General features: G+C 38.0%; 1 protein-coding gene across 2 annotated transcripts in view; it reads left to right on the top strand.

Moving 5' to 3' along the window:
* Positions 1-14,555, top strand: part of SNCA (synuclein alpha) — a 64,849-nt gene that overhangs the window by 14,615 nt on the left and 35,679 nt on the right. The gene's annotated exons all lie outside the window — the stretch shown is intronic.

Genomic DNA, 14,555 nt, shown 5'->3' with positions numbered 1-14,555 from the left:
AGAAGTAAATGAGTGGCCCCTCTGAATTCAGGGACAGATGGAGTGATTCCTTTTGCCTCAGTTGGTGGCATGAGGGTTGGGTTAAACAAATGAATAGCAAAGAAAAATGCTAGTGTTTGTACTTGTATTTTGACAACCTGCAGTATTTAAGAACTGAAATAGGACTCAATAGTTTCTAGTTGGGGCGAATAGCTGTAGGACTACCATAATGTTGAATGGGAAGATGATTTTTTTTTTCTAACTCAGGACTGAAAAGGAACCCACTAGAGCTGAAAGATCAAACAGATGAATCTCAAGTTTAACAGCACAATTTGTACTGTCTACAGATAAAAAGCAGAGGATTGTATATCAACCCACTGACTGGTTAGATCGTTAAAAGTCAAGATCTAACTGGACAGTTCCTGCCTTCTGTGAATACAGTGGCATGAACTTGAGAGTTTTTCTGCACAATTTTGAACTTTTGAAATTAAATTTTCTCTAATTTTATTTGGGGAAAAAATGTAGGTTTGTCTATTTCAGTACATATTCACAGAAGTGAATATTACATATTTACACAGTCTCAAGATTTACTGCAGTTTTTTTGCTAATATACTGAAGTCATACTCTTCCACTTAATCTAGAAAGTGACCCTAGGCAGCTGATAGAAATAATGCTTTCTAAAATGTGTATGGTATTGGTTATAGACTAAAATAACCCAGAAAAATCCCATAGTTTTCCTTTCCAGGTAGTATGAGCATTTGTTTATAATAACAAAATGCAGTTCTGAGGAATACTAGTATTTTCACAGAAAATGGGTGTCATCGATTTTTAAAATGAAGCTCCATTGTGTATCTTTTTTCCATTTAGTGTCCAGAGGTGCGTTAAAATTGAATCCTTTAATGCTGTTCTTTATTCTCATCTGTTATTATAGTGTATTTCTGTCTTTCTCACAAAGATTATTGGTGTTTAAATCAGGATAAGAAAGTGGTATTACACTGTGGTAGGCATTCACTCCTCTGTGATAGATTGGTCTGGAAAACATCTCGCAAGTGGTTTTGTTCTTTTTTGAAGGAGGTTTCCCAGGGGAACTTTTTAGTCCCTTTTTGCTCAAATATAAAGAAAATGTTGCTTTTGATGTGCCTATGGTTTTTCTTAAGAGCTATTTTCAAGGTTTATGAATTTAAGCACTTAATGAACTTGCCAGGGGGACAAAGGAGTATGGAGTGACTGTGGTAGTATACACACTTAGTTTCTGGTAAAGCTTATCACTAGCTTTTCGGTACTTTACTGAGGATATCTTTTCTGCTGGTAGTTCTTTGAACCCTTTAATTGATGGCATAAAGATCATTGTTGGCTTGATGTGCAGCTGCCTACTTTAATATTGACCATAACTAATACTTTTCATCTTAATGTAAGCTTATAGTGCTTTATAATTATAAAACATGATGCCAATCTCTATGGACTTTGATTTAATTCTATTCTGTACATTATAATGCTTACATATGAGTTATGATGGCTGTAACATAATAAAATCACATCTTATGTGAAATTCAAGAGCATCCATAATGTGATGCGTATTATTTCATAGCCCTATAAATAGGTCTGTTATTCTGAACTGGTGCTTTGTTCTTGAGATACAGAAAAGCATTCATTTGATTCTTGATACTGGTATTTTTAGTTAGAGTTACTCAGTCACACGCATGGCTGTCTAGCTAGCTGATCAGTATCTACAGCTCCTAACAGGCTCCACTGCATCTCGTCCCTTATTGGTCTTGCAGGAATTCAATAAACATTTAACAAATATCATCTAAATCCAATCAGGGAAAGGTATTTTAAAGTCTAGTATATTTTACATTCATGTGCAGTTAGGATATTGAATTTGCCTTGGTTTTTCCAGTGATGTTTGGATGTAGGCATTCAGAATACTGTCCATTCATATGGGTCAATTTAGTTTCAGTGTCTGTATCCAGCCTTGGAAGTAGGAGACCTCCAGAAATAAGGGAAAGGTGAAGTGAGTCATGGTTTAAATCTCAGTGTAACTCTGTATATCTTTTTCTATAAGATAGACTTTCCTAAGGCTGTGTTATCCTCAGGCTACTTTAAACTGAATGTAATAGACCACAACTAGCAAATTTGTTCCTTGAACTTGAGTGTGGCTAGCCAGTGTCTCTAGCAGATAGATGTCTACCAGAAAAACAATTTGGGATTGTCTTAAAGCAGGCAACTGTGTCCAACTTCAGAGTGGGTCCAGAGGAGGGCCACAGTGATCCAAGGGCTGGAGCAACTCTCCTATGAAGAAAGGCTAAGGGAATTGGGCTTGTGTAACTTGGAGAAGAGAAGGCTCTGGGGACACATCGTTGTGGCCTTCGAGTACTTGAAGGGAGCTTGAAGCAGGACTGAGTTTTTACACACTCTGATAGTGACAGGACAAGGGGGAATGGTTTTAAACTAAAAGAAGGGAGATTAAGGTTAGAGGAAGAAATGTTTTACTCAGGATGGTGAGGTGCTGAGGAGATTGTCCAAGGAGGTTGATGCCTCATCTCAGGAGGCACTGAAGGCCGGGTTGGATGGAATCCTGTGCAGTCTGATGTAGTGATTGACAATCATTCCCATGTCAAGGGGGTTGGAACAGATGAACTTTAAGATCCCCTTCAGTATAAGCTATCCTGTGTGCAAGACAGCACTTGCTTGGGCAGTGCAAGTTACAAGATAGAGCCTCTCCTGCATGAGAAGCAGGAACAGGCATCCAGCTGAGGCTATGCCAAGCTGCCAGTCAGTGTGACAGCTGTGATAGTGAGTGACAGGGATGTCTTGATAGTGCTATTCAGAGGACTGCCCCAGAGGGCATACATGCTGGCAGAACCTCACTACTTAACGCAGTGGAGATGGTTTCAGTTGCTAGATTTGTTTTAATGTTAAAAGATCTAATGCACTGAGTAGCATTTCAGTAAATGACAAAGAATTTGTAATATGATCTAGAATTCAGAAGTTTTCATGTCTTGCCAACATGGATCTATTAATGAATTACTTGTAGTGTATATTAGGATGTTGCACAGAACCTATTAAAAATTGATAACTCTTGATAAACTGGTTGTAAATTAAAGCCTAATTTTAAAATCTACTAGCAATAATACTTGTTATTTGTAATTATTGTAACTTGTCCTGGAAGCATAAGAGAACAATGTCTTCATGCTGCCTTCTTTCTGCTAAGAGAAGACAATAAAAAGAGATACTGGGTTATACTGATATAAGATGTTTTATATTTATACTGTGCCTGTATGTCCCTTATGTCTGTGCATAATAAGAGTATGCTTTTAAAGCAATTGTATAAAAGGTGAAAAATGTCAGGTTAATGATTATGTTTACTTTACAAATGAATATGTTCTTTTTAAGTTAAGAAAGCTATGAAATACTTTGAGTATCGTAGTTTTAGCTCAGTGTGTGTGCATATATTGATAATCTGAAGGTATAACAACTGATTATCCATTATATAATATTGCTTGAGAACCAAATACATATTATCAAGTTTGTTACTTCCAAAAGGCAATCTGTAGTGGAGATGCTAAGTCATGGCCTGAAGCAGTGATTGAGCACCTGGTGGGAAGGCAGGGCCAACCCAGGGGAGCTCAGGTGCATGCAATGTACCTCAGTGAGCAGGCATGGTGAAGCCAGGATCCACCCCTTCCCAGACCTCACTTAAGTTTTGGCAGTGGAGGTGAGGGTATCTGTCTGGAGATCCCTGTGTAGTGGGGATCTTCTGAAGGTAAACAGCTTTGTTTCTTTGTCCACTGCTGTTGCATTTGAGCAAGTCCTTGCTTGCTGTAGCCTAGGACTTCACTGCTCTGGTGTTGCTTTGCTTTCTGTCACGTTACAGTAATTAAAGAATGAAAAATCTACATTTGTGCTATCTCATGGTTTTTGGTTCTCTAGTGTTGCAGGAGCAGATCTGTTTTAGTTCTCTGACTTCTATAATGAAAAATTTTACTTATACTACTCTAGCTGGAAAAAGGCAAACAAAACAATCAAGTTCAAGCCTCGAAGTACTTGGTGAACAATGCTAAGATTTAGTTAGATTTTTGTGTTGAAGATCTTACTAAGGTAAATGGTAGCAAGCATCATCCTTAAGATTATGCTCAATATCTTTAAGTGCTAAATCTTTTATTTCCAGTGTGCCTCTTAATATAGCATATTGCATTCTGAATAATGCTTTTGAAAACAAAATTATAGTAGCAAATAATATAGAAGTTAATGTGTAAATGGTTAATTACGTAGCTGATAACATAGTTTATTGGTTTATTTACCAAGCATTGAGGGAAAAGTAAGATTGTTTGGTTATTAGGCATTTTTTCAATAATTAAAAGAGCTGCTTAATTGCATTTAATGTGAAAATTAATATATAAGAATTTCTGAGTATTCCTCAAAGTGTTGATTACCACCTTTAATTTAAAATATTTTATTTTCAGCTGTTTTTCACTTCATATTTTACAGTTAAAAAATGTAGAGATCTACCTGGAAAATTTCTTATGCATTTTCTTATGCTGTAGGATCCAAAAGCTTAGAACTGACTTGTGTATTTCACTAAAGTAATATGGAAAAATTCAAACAGGTGTTTCCTCATTTTTCTCTACTTGTCTCTATTTTTAACTTTTTAAAATGTTTTGCACATTTTTTCCCTACAGTGTACTTAAACTTACATTTCACGCAAAATTCTTGAGACTTTTAAAACTGATTTGAATGCACTTTTTTGAGTAACATTAAAAAGAAGTCTAATTGTTCCAAAGTTTGGTTTTAAATAATTCATTTTGACAGAATATTTATATTTCCTTACATTCTGACCATCTTTATACTCAGCATATCTTGCAGAAGGTCTGGCTCATTCAAGAATCACTGTTCCACGTCTTTCCAGTCTATAGGTGAGCTCAAAAATTCAAAGGAGAAATTGCTGAACATAAATATACTATTTCATCCTTCAGAAAGGGATTTATGAGTTTTTCCACCTTTCCATTATGTCATGCTATTAGCCAGCTGATCCCAAGAAAAAGCAGGGCAGTTAGTGTAAGATACATGAGACTCATTAACTGCTATCATCTTCATACGATAAGCAGGTTTATTCCTTCTTCTAGAGCTTTTTATGAAGAAAAAGTGATGTTCTGAATTAAGAACTTTAAAATAGGATTTCCATGTTAAATGCAGAAGTTACTTTTGCCTTATTAACTTCTGGAGCTGATGCTTTTCTGTAAATGCTGTAGACCAAGTGGTCTGAGTAGGTGCAGCAGTCCCTAATTGTTTTCTTTTGACTACTCTCCATTAATTCTTGCCTTTTGTGGCTCAAATCTAAGGTCAAAGTTAAGAATGAATAAGCTTATGATTACATGTATGTAATCTAGTTCCCTACTGAGGCTGCCAAGTAGCCAGAAGGTCTGAACTTGACGCAAGCAGTGTCCATTCTGGCTTTGCATTGCGGAGAATGCAATTTTTGGCTGTTAAGCATGGGCCCAGCTGTGGTTTTAATGTTGACACTTAAGCTTTGTCTGTGGTAGCAACAGTAGCAGTTATCTGTGCTTTCGGAAAGCTTTCCTTTGTGGTAGAATCACCACCAGATAGTGTTCTCTTTGGGGAAGCCCAGGTGTGATTGATGCATTGGATAAATGGCTCTGCTCATGTAGGTATGACTGGGCACTTACCAGATGGTACTTGCTTTTACATTTCTATTCAAATTGTTCCTAATGAAGGGCGCGTATTTTGAGATACGGTTACTCTTCCCCTTACTGCTTGATTTCTTTATCTGTAAATAATGCATGAATATCTGCTGGAAAACAGAAAGGGTGTTTATCAGGATTTAGTGTTTCCTGTTTTAATTCAGGTAAATGGATTAAGAGTAGAAGAATGAGGGGAGAGATTAATTCCCAATAAGGACTCTGCATCATTCATGAGTCGATCCACAAGAAGCTCCTATTAAGTAAAAGTGTTTGTTAGCTTTTCCTTCAAATTGATGTAGTAAGTGGGGGGACTTCTCAGTAAACTGTTATGTCTGTTCGACTACAGGAGAGCTAGATTTTCTTTTTTTTTGTCTGGGCCTTTCTTACATGGGTTTGAACACTTCTAATCTCAAGATTAGCAGTAGCATATTGAATAATGCTTGTGAAAAGCTAACCCATGTTTTTGGAGTAAATTAATACAGGAAACTTATTTATTCTAAAATATAAGGCACCTATAGCTAGACAAGGTTTTGGAGACTTTGTGTACACTGTCATATCTCCCTTTCATAACATTGCATATCTGTTCTTGGAGTAGGAAATCTCAGGAATCATGGAGGCTGTCCAGAGGTATGAAAGTCAAGAATTGTGAAACTGCATTGTGATCATGTATGAATGCCCATAGTGGAATGTGCATGGCTTTGATTCATCAATTTTTATTCTCAATCCAAGATAAACAGGGCAGTTGCAATTGAAGCCACTTGAAGCAGTTGGTTTACATGGAGACATCAAGAGAAAACAAGCGACATGGATTTATTTTAAATGCAGCATGTGTTGATACTGCATTGTGGCCTTGTAAAGAGCAGTACAGAGTGCTTACTGAAACAGTCTAATGTTTAGGTGCAATTGTATTTTGTGACATGTTCTAACAAAGCCCATAGGAAACAGGCTGGGAAATAGGAAGGCCACAGAACTCAGAAAACACTGAATAAAAAATACAAAAATACTTTCTTTCACTTTGAGAACTTTACTGTCACTTCTCAGCAGATAAATGTGCACCTGCTGGCAGCAGCTTCTGGACACAAGTAGCTCAATTTCATGTCAGTTTTGAACAACAGTATTTGAAATACTTTTGAGGCTGTGGTATATAGAGAAATTTGCACTGGAAAATATAAAAAAAAAAATAGGAAAAATAGGTGACAAAATATGCATGATTCCAGTTAGAAGTATTAAAGTTTTGGTGTTTGATCCAAGTGTGGAGGTGCTGGGAAAGTTTTGAATTGTGACCTCTGCTTGGCTTCTTTGGTTAGCAGAGAAGATGCCTTTCCTGTTGTGCGGCACGTTGTCAGTATTTTTCCTCGCAGGGGAAAACTGCAGTGTTTGGAGGAAGGCTGTGTTCAGTGATGTAGCCTCTCCGTGTACTGACATCTATAACTAAAACAGAACTTAAGTTGTCTGAGGCACAGGGTGAGATAACATGCGTGGTTTTATCTAGATGTCCTGGACTTCATTGCTCTTCATGAATTCAGAAACAACTATCAGTTAAATATAGGGCCTCTTGTTTTCTTGCTGTGGGATAACATTTTAGTGCAGGCTGTCTACTGCTACCTTCGCTACTGCTGACCATAATTCCTGACTATCTGCAGAAGAGTTAGGTTGTAAAGCTGTTGGGTGGCTTCATATTGATCTATCTTCCCAAGCATATTGATCTATCTTCGCAAGCAGTGTTAGCTTTGAACCTTGAGAAATTAAACTGAATGTGTCAATGTCCCTTGGTCTCAAAGGATAAATGCGTTCTGAAATATGAGTTGTATGTATGTCATTACAATGTGATTTATAAATGTATCTACAATAGAAAAGCACAATTTTTCATTAACTTTTGAAGGAGATGCAGAAGACCTTTCTCATTCTTTTATCAGGAAACTGACTTTGCATTTAATGTGAGGGTTTGCTTGTTTGCAGCCTGTGCTGCTTTCCTCCTTGTGGTATTTACTCCAGTCTTTCATCCACCTCCTAAATCCTCCATCTTTTGTTTCTTTCCTGACTGACCTGATGTGCCCTCATAGCACATTCCAGGCTGCTGTGTGCATACAGAGCTGTGCAAGTCTCTCAGGCTCATCTGGCACCCGTTCTGTTTCATGATGTTCTAGTCTTCCCTATGCAGCCATCTGTGGGATTTTATGTGCTGTTCATAGCGATGTATTTTTTTTCCTGCTTTAAGTAGTTGTCAAATCCATGTTAAATGTTCAGGAAGGTGTTGTTTACTTAGAGAAACGTGTTTAAGTTCATTTGGGGATGATACTCATGCCAACTATTCCTGTTCTCACTGTTGCATGGAAATTCTGATGTTTCAAATAGGAAATGGCTCTATGTAGCCCATGGTAATTGTGCAGACAACAGTGCTTTTGTGCATCTTGAGGTACAGGCTTCAAAAGCTTGCAAACATTACTAGGTTATAATAGCAAACATTACTAGGTTATAATAGTTGTCTCCTTCTGCCGTGTTTTGGTGTCCCTTTCCTCTGACCAATGTTGTATGTTTCAGCCTAATTTGCTTACTCAGAAAGTAGGGAGATCAACTGAGACTGATTCTGTTCTTATCTGAAAGTCATCTTCAGAGGTTTTGTGAAGATAGCTGAGGCTGTTTCCTAATACAGTAAAATCCAACCATTGCTGCTGATGTAGTGTTTTTTCAGCTAGCAATGTAAGTTTATGGGAGGTGCTGAAATGATATTTTGGCAAAGGACTGCAACCTGTTCTTATGTCTGCCACTATATTCTTTGAGCACTGCGATGGGGTGCTCAATGGGTATAAGCAGCAAACTGAGGTCCTGGATTCCTGTGGTGATTAGAGTAGTATAAACTAAAAAAAATAAAGGACTAAAATGTAGAGGAAATACTTCTCTGTGGAGAGAGAGAGAGCCCAGTCTATATTTTCAGAATACTACCCCTATGTCATCTTAAGAGCTAAACAAACAAAAGGAGTAACAGAGGGAAAAGAGGAAAACAGTCACAATGCTTTTGTGAGGATTACTTACTTGTAGTACTGTAGTTATTACAGCAGAAAAGGAGTTTGGGAACTAGAGGTAATTAGCAAATACCAGTGACATGATACACACTTTTGACCTCTGATGAAACTGATGGTGTAGAGTTTGTGTTACTAGATGAAAGCTGATATACAGTGGATGTCTGTGATTTCTCCAAAGCTGCTAGCATCATATTACTAAGGAGAAAGGAGGATGTGTTGACCTACCTTTTCTATGGTAAACTAGCATTAACATCTGGCTCTCATTTGCTTTCAGCTGTATTAAGTCTGTCCCTTGAAGGAAGTTGAATGGCCTGTGTAAGGATCACTGATAGCAGTTTAAAGTACCTGTCTCACAGTATTTTCAATTTTAAAGTACTTGTCTCAAAATGCTTGCTTTTAAAGCTTCCACAATGACTACTACTGACTAAAACTTGTTACTGGAGAAAGCTACATGAAACATCTCGGAAATATATCAGAAAAGGTAGACTTCAGACCTTTCTTTGCCAGTGGTCTAATGCAAAATATTCCGTGTGGAAACTGGAGGTGTAAGCTGCTGAAGTTGTCCTCTATAAATACTGGGTTTTGTGTGAGTGAAGCAGGCTGAGATAATATGGTGTCTGGGATGTGTTATTGATTGTCCTCCAAGCTGTTTGTTTTTGCTTTCAGAGCTGTTTTTTTTGTCAACTCATGCTCAGCTAGTAAAGAATTCCTTTTGCCTTGCTCAGTAGATCAGCCCCAAGTAGAAAGAAGGGCAGCCTGTAACAGGTAGAGATGCAAAATAATCTCAAGGTATTTTGCATCTGAAAAACTGGAACAGTTGGACTCCAGATCTCTTAAAATTTTGAGGTTTTTTTTACCTTTAAGAAAGAATCTGGGAGTTCTAAAAAGTCATTAGCAGTTGCAGTATTGGGAACTGACTTCTGATATCTTCTAACCTGGTTGTTTCTCACATGTTTATAATTAAACAGATTTATGCACAGCTGATACTTCAAAGGTACTGAACTATGTGGTTAAATTCTAAGCATGTATGCATGTATGTAGTCATTAGAACAGACAAAACCCCTAGTTTGATTGGGTTTTGAGTGTTGACTTGAATCAAGATCTTCACTGTCTAAGAGTCATAGCCTTTTCAAATGTGCATCTCTGCAGTTTGTAAGTGATAAGGTGTACATGAACCAGTTAAAAATAACATTGTACTAGGGCATCAAAAATTTCAATTTCCTAGCTAGCACCCAGTGTATCTTAGTCATGTAAAAATTACATTTGAAGACGCTTGTTCAGCCCTGATCTGACTTAAGTAACACTTTGTGAACAACTGCTACTTTACAGATTCCTGATTGTATCAAGTTTAATGATGGGGTCACAATTTTGTGCATACAGTATTTCATCCTACAAGTCCCTCCAGGTATAGCCATCAGAGTTCAGGTAGGCATATTGTATGTAAATCTTTTTGAAGAGAAAGATCAGAGATTGAACAGAGCTTAAGACTGAATTTATTTCCTCTCTGGAGAACAGCATTTGAACTGGTCAAGAGAAAAGTCACTGGAAAGTTAATGTAAATACAAGTGTTTCATGCTGATACTCAGATTGAAGAAAGATATATCTTTCTAATCCCCACTGAGTTCTTAAAAATTTATCTGAAATGCATTTTCTGTGTTTGGTGGTGGATGGAAGCAGGCTGTGTTCAGCCCTATTATGAGAATGTTTATTCAGATAAAGAGGAGGAGGAGCTGCTGGCTGTTTTGGCAGACTAGCACAGGGCTGCAAGACCATCAGGCAGAATTTGGAAACTTCTGGTGGAAGTTTTGTGCCAGTTGGTTCATCTTGTTGGCTTTAAATTTAAAATACAGATTTCAGAAATGAGCAACTTTTTCCAAACATGAGTATTTCTAAGTGTGTAATTCTTTTTGTTTTATAATAAAAACTATTTTAATAGCTTTGAAGGAGGGATTATGTTCGAATACAGCTGACTTGCTGTCTAAACAAGTGTGGTGAGCTTGCTATTCATGGTCATTAGCATAATGTTTCCTTCAGCCTATTTTTGGAAGGGGTGATGTGCTCATAATTCACAGGAAAGTTGACAGATTTAGTAATGCTTCTTTCCACCTCCTACACACCATCTATGCGTTTATGATAGAAGGTTTTTAAGTCTCAGTTCTTTTGCAGGTTTTTCCCTGACTATGTTTCAGTTGCGTGCTTTATAATCATAGAATTGTTAAAGTTGGAGAAGACCTCTAAGGTCATCAAGTCCAACTGTCAGTCAACACCACCATGCCCACTTAACATTGTCCCTCAGTGCCACCTCTACACATTTATTGTCTCCAGGAATGATGACTCTGACACTTTTCTGTGCAGCCTGTTCCAACACTTAAACTGGAATTCTGGATATGCTTGCTGTGTTCAGGAGTGAGAAATAAGGGAATAATTAATGAAACTAATATTGAAAGCAAAATGTAGGACTAACTCAATCTTTTTGGAGTGGTGAACATGTTGATGACATTTAAACAAGGTTAGTTGTTTGTTTCTTTCTTCCTGAGTTCTTTGTTCCTAACTCAGTTTTTTCTTCTAGATTCCCTGTATGGTATATTATGGGAAGTGAGGCAGCTACACAGAGTCCTTTACTGGCCTCTTGAAGGGGAATCATATTTGGCTGTTCCTCTTGGTTTGCAGGCATGAGAAGGAAACATGGGGAACAATGGATAATACTTATGTGGCTGAATGTTACTAATCAAGTTATCTGTAGTGATGGTAATTGCCTTGAAGCTACGTGCTCTGCTAGCTCAGACTGTTAAAATCGTAGAAGTAGTTTAATTTTTTTCTGTGTCTGGAAGCATTTTAGATTAGATATTTACTAGAAAAAAATAGCTGTTGTGACCAGGACAGATGGTTCTAAAGGGGGGTACTGATAGTGCTACTATTTGGTACTGGTGGATGGCAGGCTAGTTATGAGCCAGTATGTGCTCTCACAGTTCAGAAAGCCAACTGTATCCTGGCCTGCATCCAAAAAGTGGCCAGCAGGTTGAGGGAGATGATCCTGCCCCTCTACTCTGTGCTGGTGAGACCTCACCTTGAGTACTGCATGCAGATGTGGAGTCCTCAGTACAAAAGAGAGAGACCTGTTGGAGAGTGTCCAGAAGAAGGCAACAAAAGATTAAAAGGATGGAACACCTCTCCTATGAGGACAGGCTGAGAGAGATGGGGCTGTTAGCCTGGAGAAGAGAAGGCTCTGAGGTGACCTAATAGCAGCCTTTCAGTATCTAGTGGGGAGCTACAGGATAGACTCTTCAGCAGGGTCTGTGGTGATAGGATGAGGGGAAATGGCTTCAAACTCTAAGAGATCAGATTTCAGTTGGATATAAAGAAAAAGGCTTTGACAGTGAGGGTGGTAAGACACTGGAACATTGCCCAGAGATGTGGTGGATGACCAGACCCTGAGAAGTTTCAAGTGGAGGCTGGACCAGGCCTATCTGTTCATTGCAAGGGATTTGGATGAGATGACATTTAAAGGCCCTTTACAACTCTAAGGATTCTATGATTAAATGATTTTATATCCTTTCTGGCAGTGTCCATTGACAAAACTCTATTGAAAGCTGCTGACTCACCTTGTTTCTGCTGATAGATCTTGTTAACCTGATAGTATGTTCTTTGTGGTAATTATTACCAAGCCAAGTAGGTAAGTGCATTACTATAAATGGATTATAATAGTGTCTATGAAAAGGAAAACAAAGTTAATCAGCAGGTAAAGTTTTCTCTTTAATTCTGGTACTACTTCCTCCTGCAGCTCTAAAATGTGTGCAATCACTGCATTAAACACCACATTCAGCTCTGCTTTGCTCTTTGGCAGTAGCTGGTACTTAGCTGTCAAAAGATGTAGGTTTTAGACCTGGAAATTTCTAAAATCATTCACATTTTAAGCTGTGCCTGCTAGTAGGTCTGGGGGGGGGGGCCTTTATTTTAAAAGCTCTGAAAAAGTGAGGGCATCTAAAGTTTTACAAAGGCAGTGGGGGGGGGGGGGGAAGAGCCTGGCCTTGTGACAGTATTAACAGTAGCTGAGTGCTTAAAGCTAATGTAGCATCTTAATATCTGGTCTCTGGCAAGCTTTGCAAGTGTGTGTATTGAAATCATTTAGCTTGTATCCTTTATAGAGAAAAATAATCCTGATGTCATGTGTGAAGTTTATAGGCTGTAATATGCATCCCATGTCAGAACTTACTGCTATTTTAGAAAATTGATGTAGGTATACCCAAAGGCTGATCATAAGTATAGATGTTCTTTCAAAGGCTTTCTTGACATTAGAATGATTAAGAATTTATCAGAGCTGTCTGCAAAAAATAGTATTTCAAGTCTTCTGCTTCTGAAACACAGGTTTAGTTTTTAACAGGGTTATTTTTTGGTGTTTTATTTTGCTGTTGTTTTTCTGAGACAACTTTCCTTTGTTTTGAAGGTATTCAAGTTGCTTAGACAAATGTAAGCAAGTCTGTACGACAGTGCTTAAATTTCTTCTGAGGGGGAGGGGAAAGGGATTTGCCTGGCTCATCCCCAGACATTGCAGTCTGTCCTTTGAATCACCCATCTGTCTGTTGAACACTGTCTCTTTGTTAAGAGTCTCTTGCTCTGACAAGATACTATTTGGCATTTGCCGTGGTCTGAGGCTAATTTGAGAGGTGGAGGGCAAGAAGTATAGACATTCTATTTCGCTTTGTTTTGGAGGAATTTTCTTCCTCTCAGGAAGGCACTGCATGAAGTTCTTAGTTGTTTTGAGATGAATAATAACAGAATAAGAGTTTAGAATATCTTCTGATGGATTCTAAGCCAAGAGGTTAGGGGTGAAGGAGCCTGACCAATGCTCCATGTTTGGTGATGCTTGAATTGAACTGTGCAGCTTGAGGAGCACAAGTTATTGCAGTTCAAGCTCAAAAGACTGGAGAACAGTCCAACAGAGCACACTCGGTGGGATACCACCAGAAGAGACTTGGGGCACATATTTGCCAGTGGGTTATGCAGTAGAAAAGAAACAAACTGGAAGCATGTGACTACATTCTACTTGTTATCAGCTTTGTCTGAGTATGGTAGACAAGATTAATTTCTGTTAATATATTAACATTAAAAACAGAAGTAATTGTAACACTCTTCTGTTGTTCTCTAGTGCTTTGGTGAGCAGATAAACTGAACTGACATTGATGGAGTTGCTTGTGAAGTAAGGGAAAAACAAGCAAAAGTGAATCAGCACACTGATAATATTAAAAACCTGAAGTGAGAGCCTACCTTTGAGTAACTGATGACGCACTCGGCACAATAGTATGCTTTCGATCATGTCTCCAAGTAGATTGACTATACTGACTGCTTAGTTTTGTTAAGCCATGTATGTGCTTGGCATGTTTCCATATGGAGTTCTTGCAGACTTCTGGGCTTTGTGTTCAGAACAGTTGTGACACATTTCTGCTTAGCTCCTACTGTTAGGGAAATGTATGCCATGGATCACAGATGTTCAGATTTTTGTTAATAATGAAACTTAGTGATCAAAATTTGAATATTGACTAGAAATAAGTTTCTAAAGGCTGGAAATAAGTGAGATGTCACTTCTAGTATAAGAGAAATTACACCTGGAAATATTAGGTTGTCTGTTGCTCTTCCTTAGTGTTTGGTCTCTACATCTTACTGTGGGAGTGAGCATTAATCATCTAAGCAGGTGTTGCATTCAGAGACATCAAGCAGTAGGTAGATACTATTGAAGTATCACAGCTGCAAGAAACATCATATTGATGCTATGAAAGAATGGTTGTTGAGGTCTGGTCAGTTCATCCCTTAATCTCATTTAAAATGAATGAAAGCTGTTTTAAGTCTTAAGTTGATT

Source organism: Phasianus colchicus, chromosome 4 (assembly GCF_987193195.1).
Source record: "Phasianus colchicus chromosome 4, bPhaCol1.hap1.1, whole genome shotgun sequence".
NCBI classification, from domain to species: domain Eukaryota; kingdom Metazoa; phylum Chordata; class Aves; order Galliformes; family Phasianidae; genus Phasianus; species Phasianus colchicus.
This window is presented reverse-complemented; position numbering and strand designations above follow the sequence as displayed.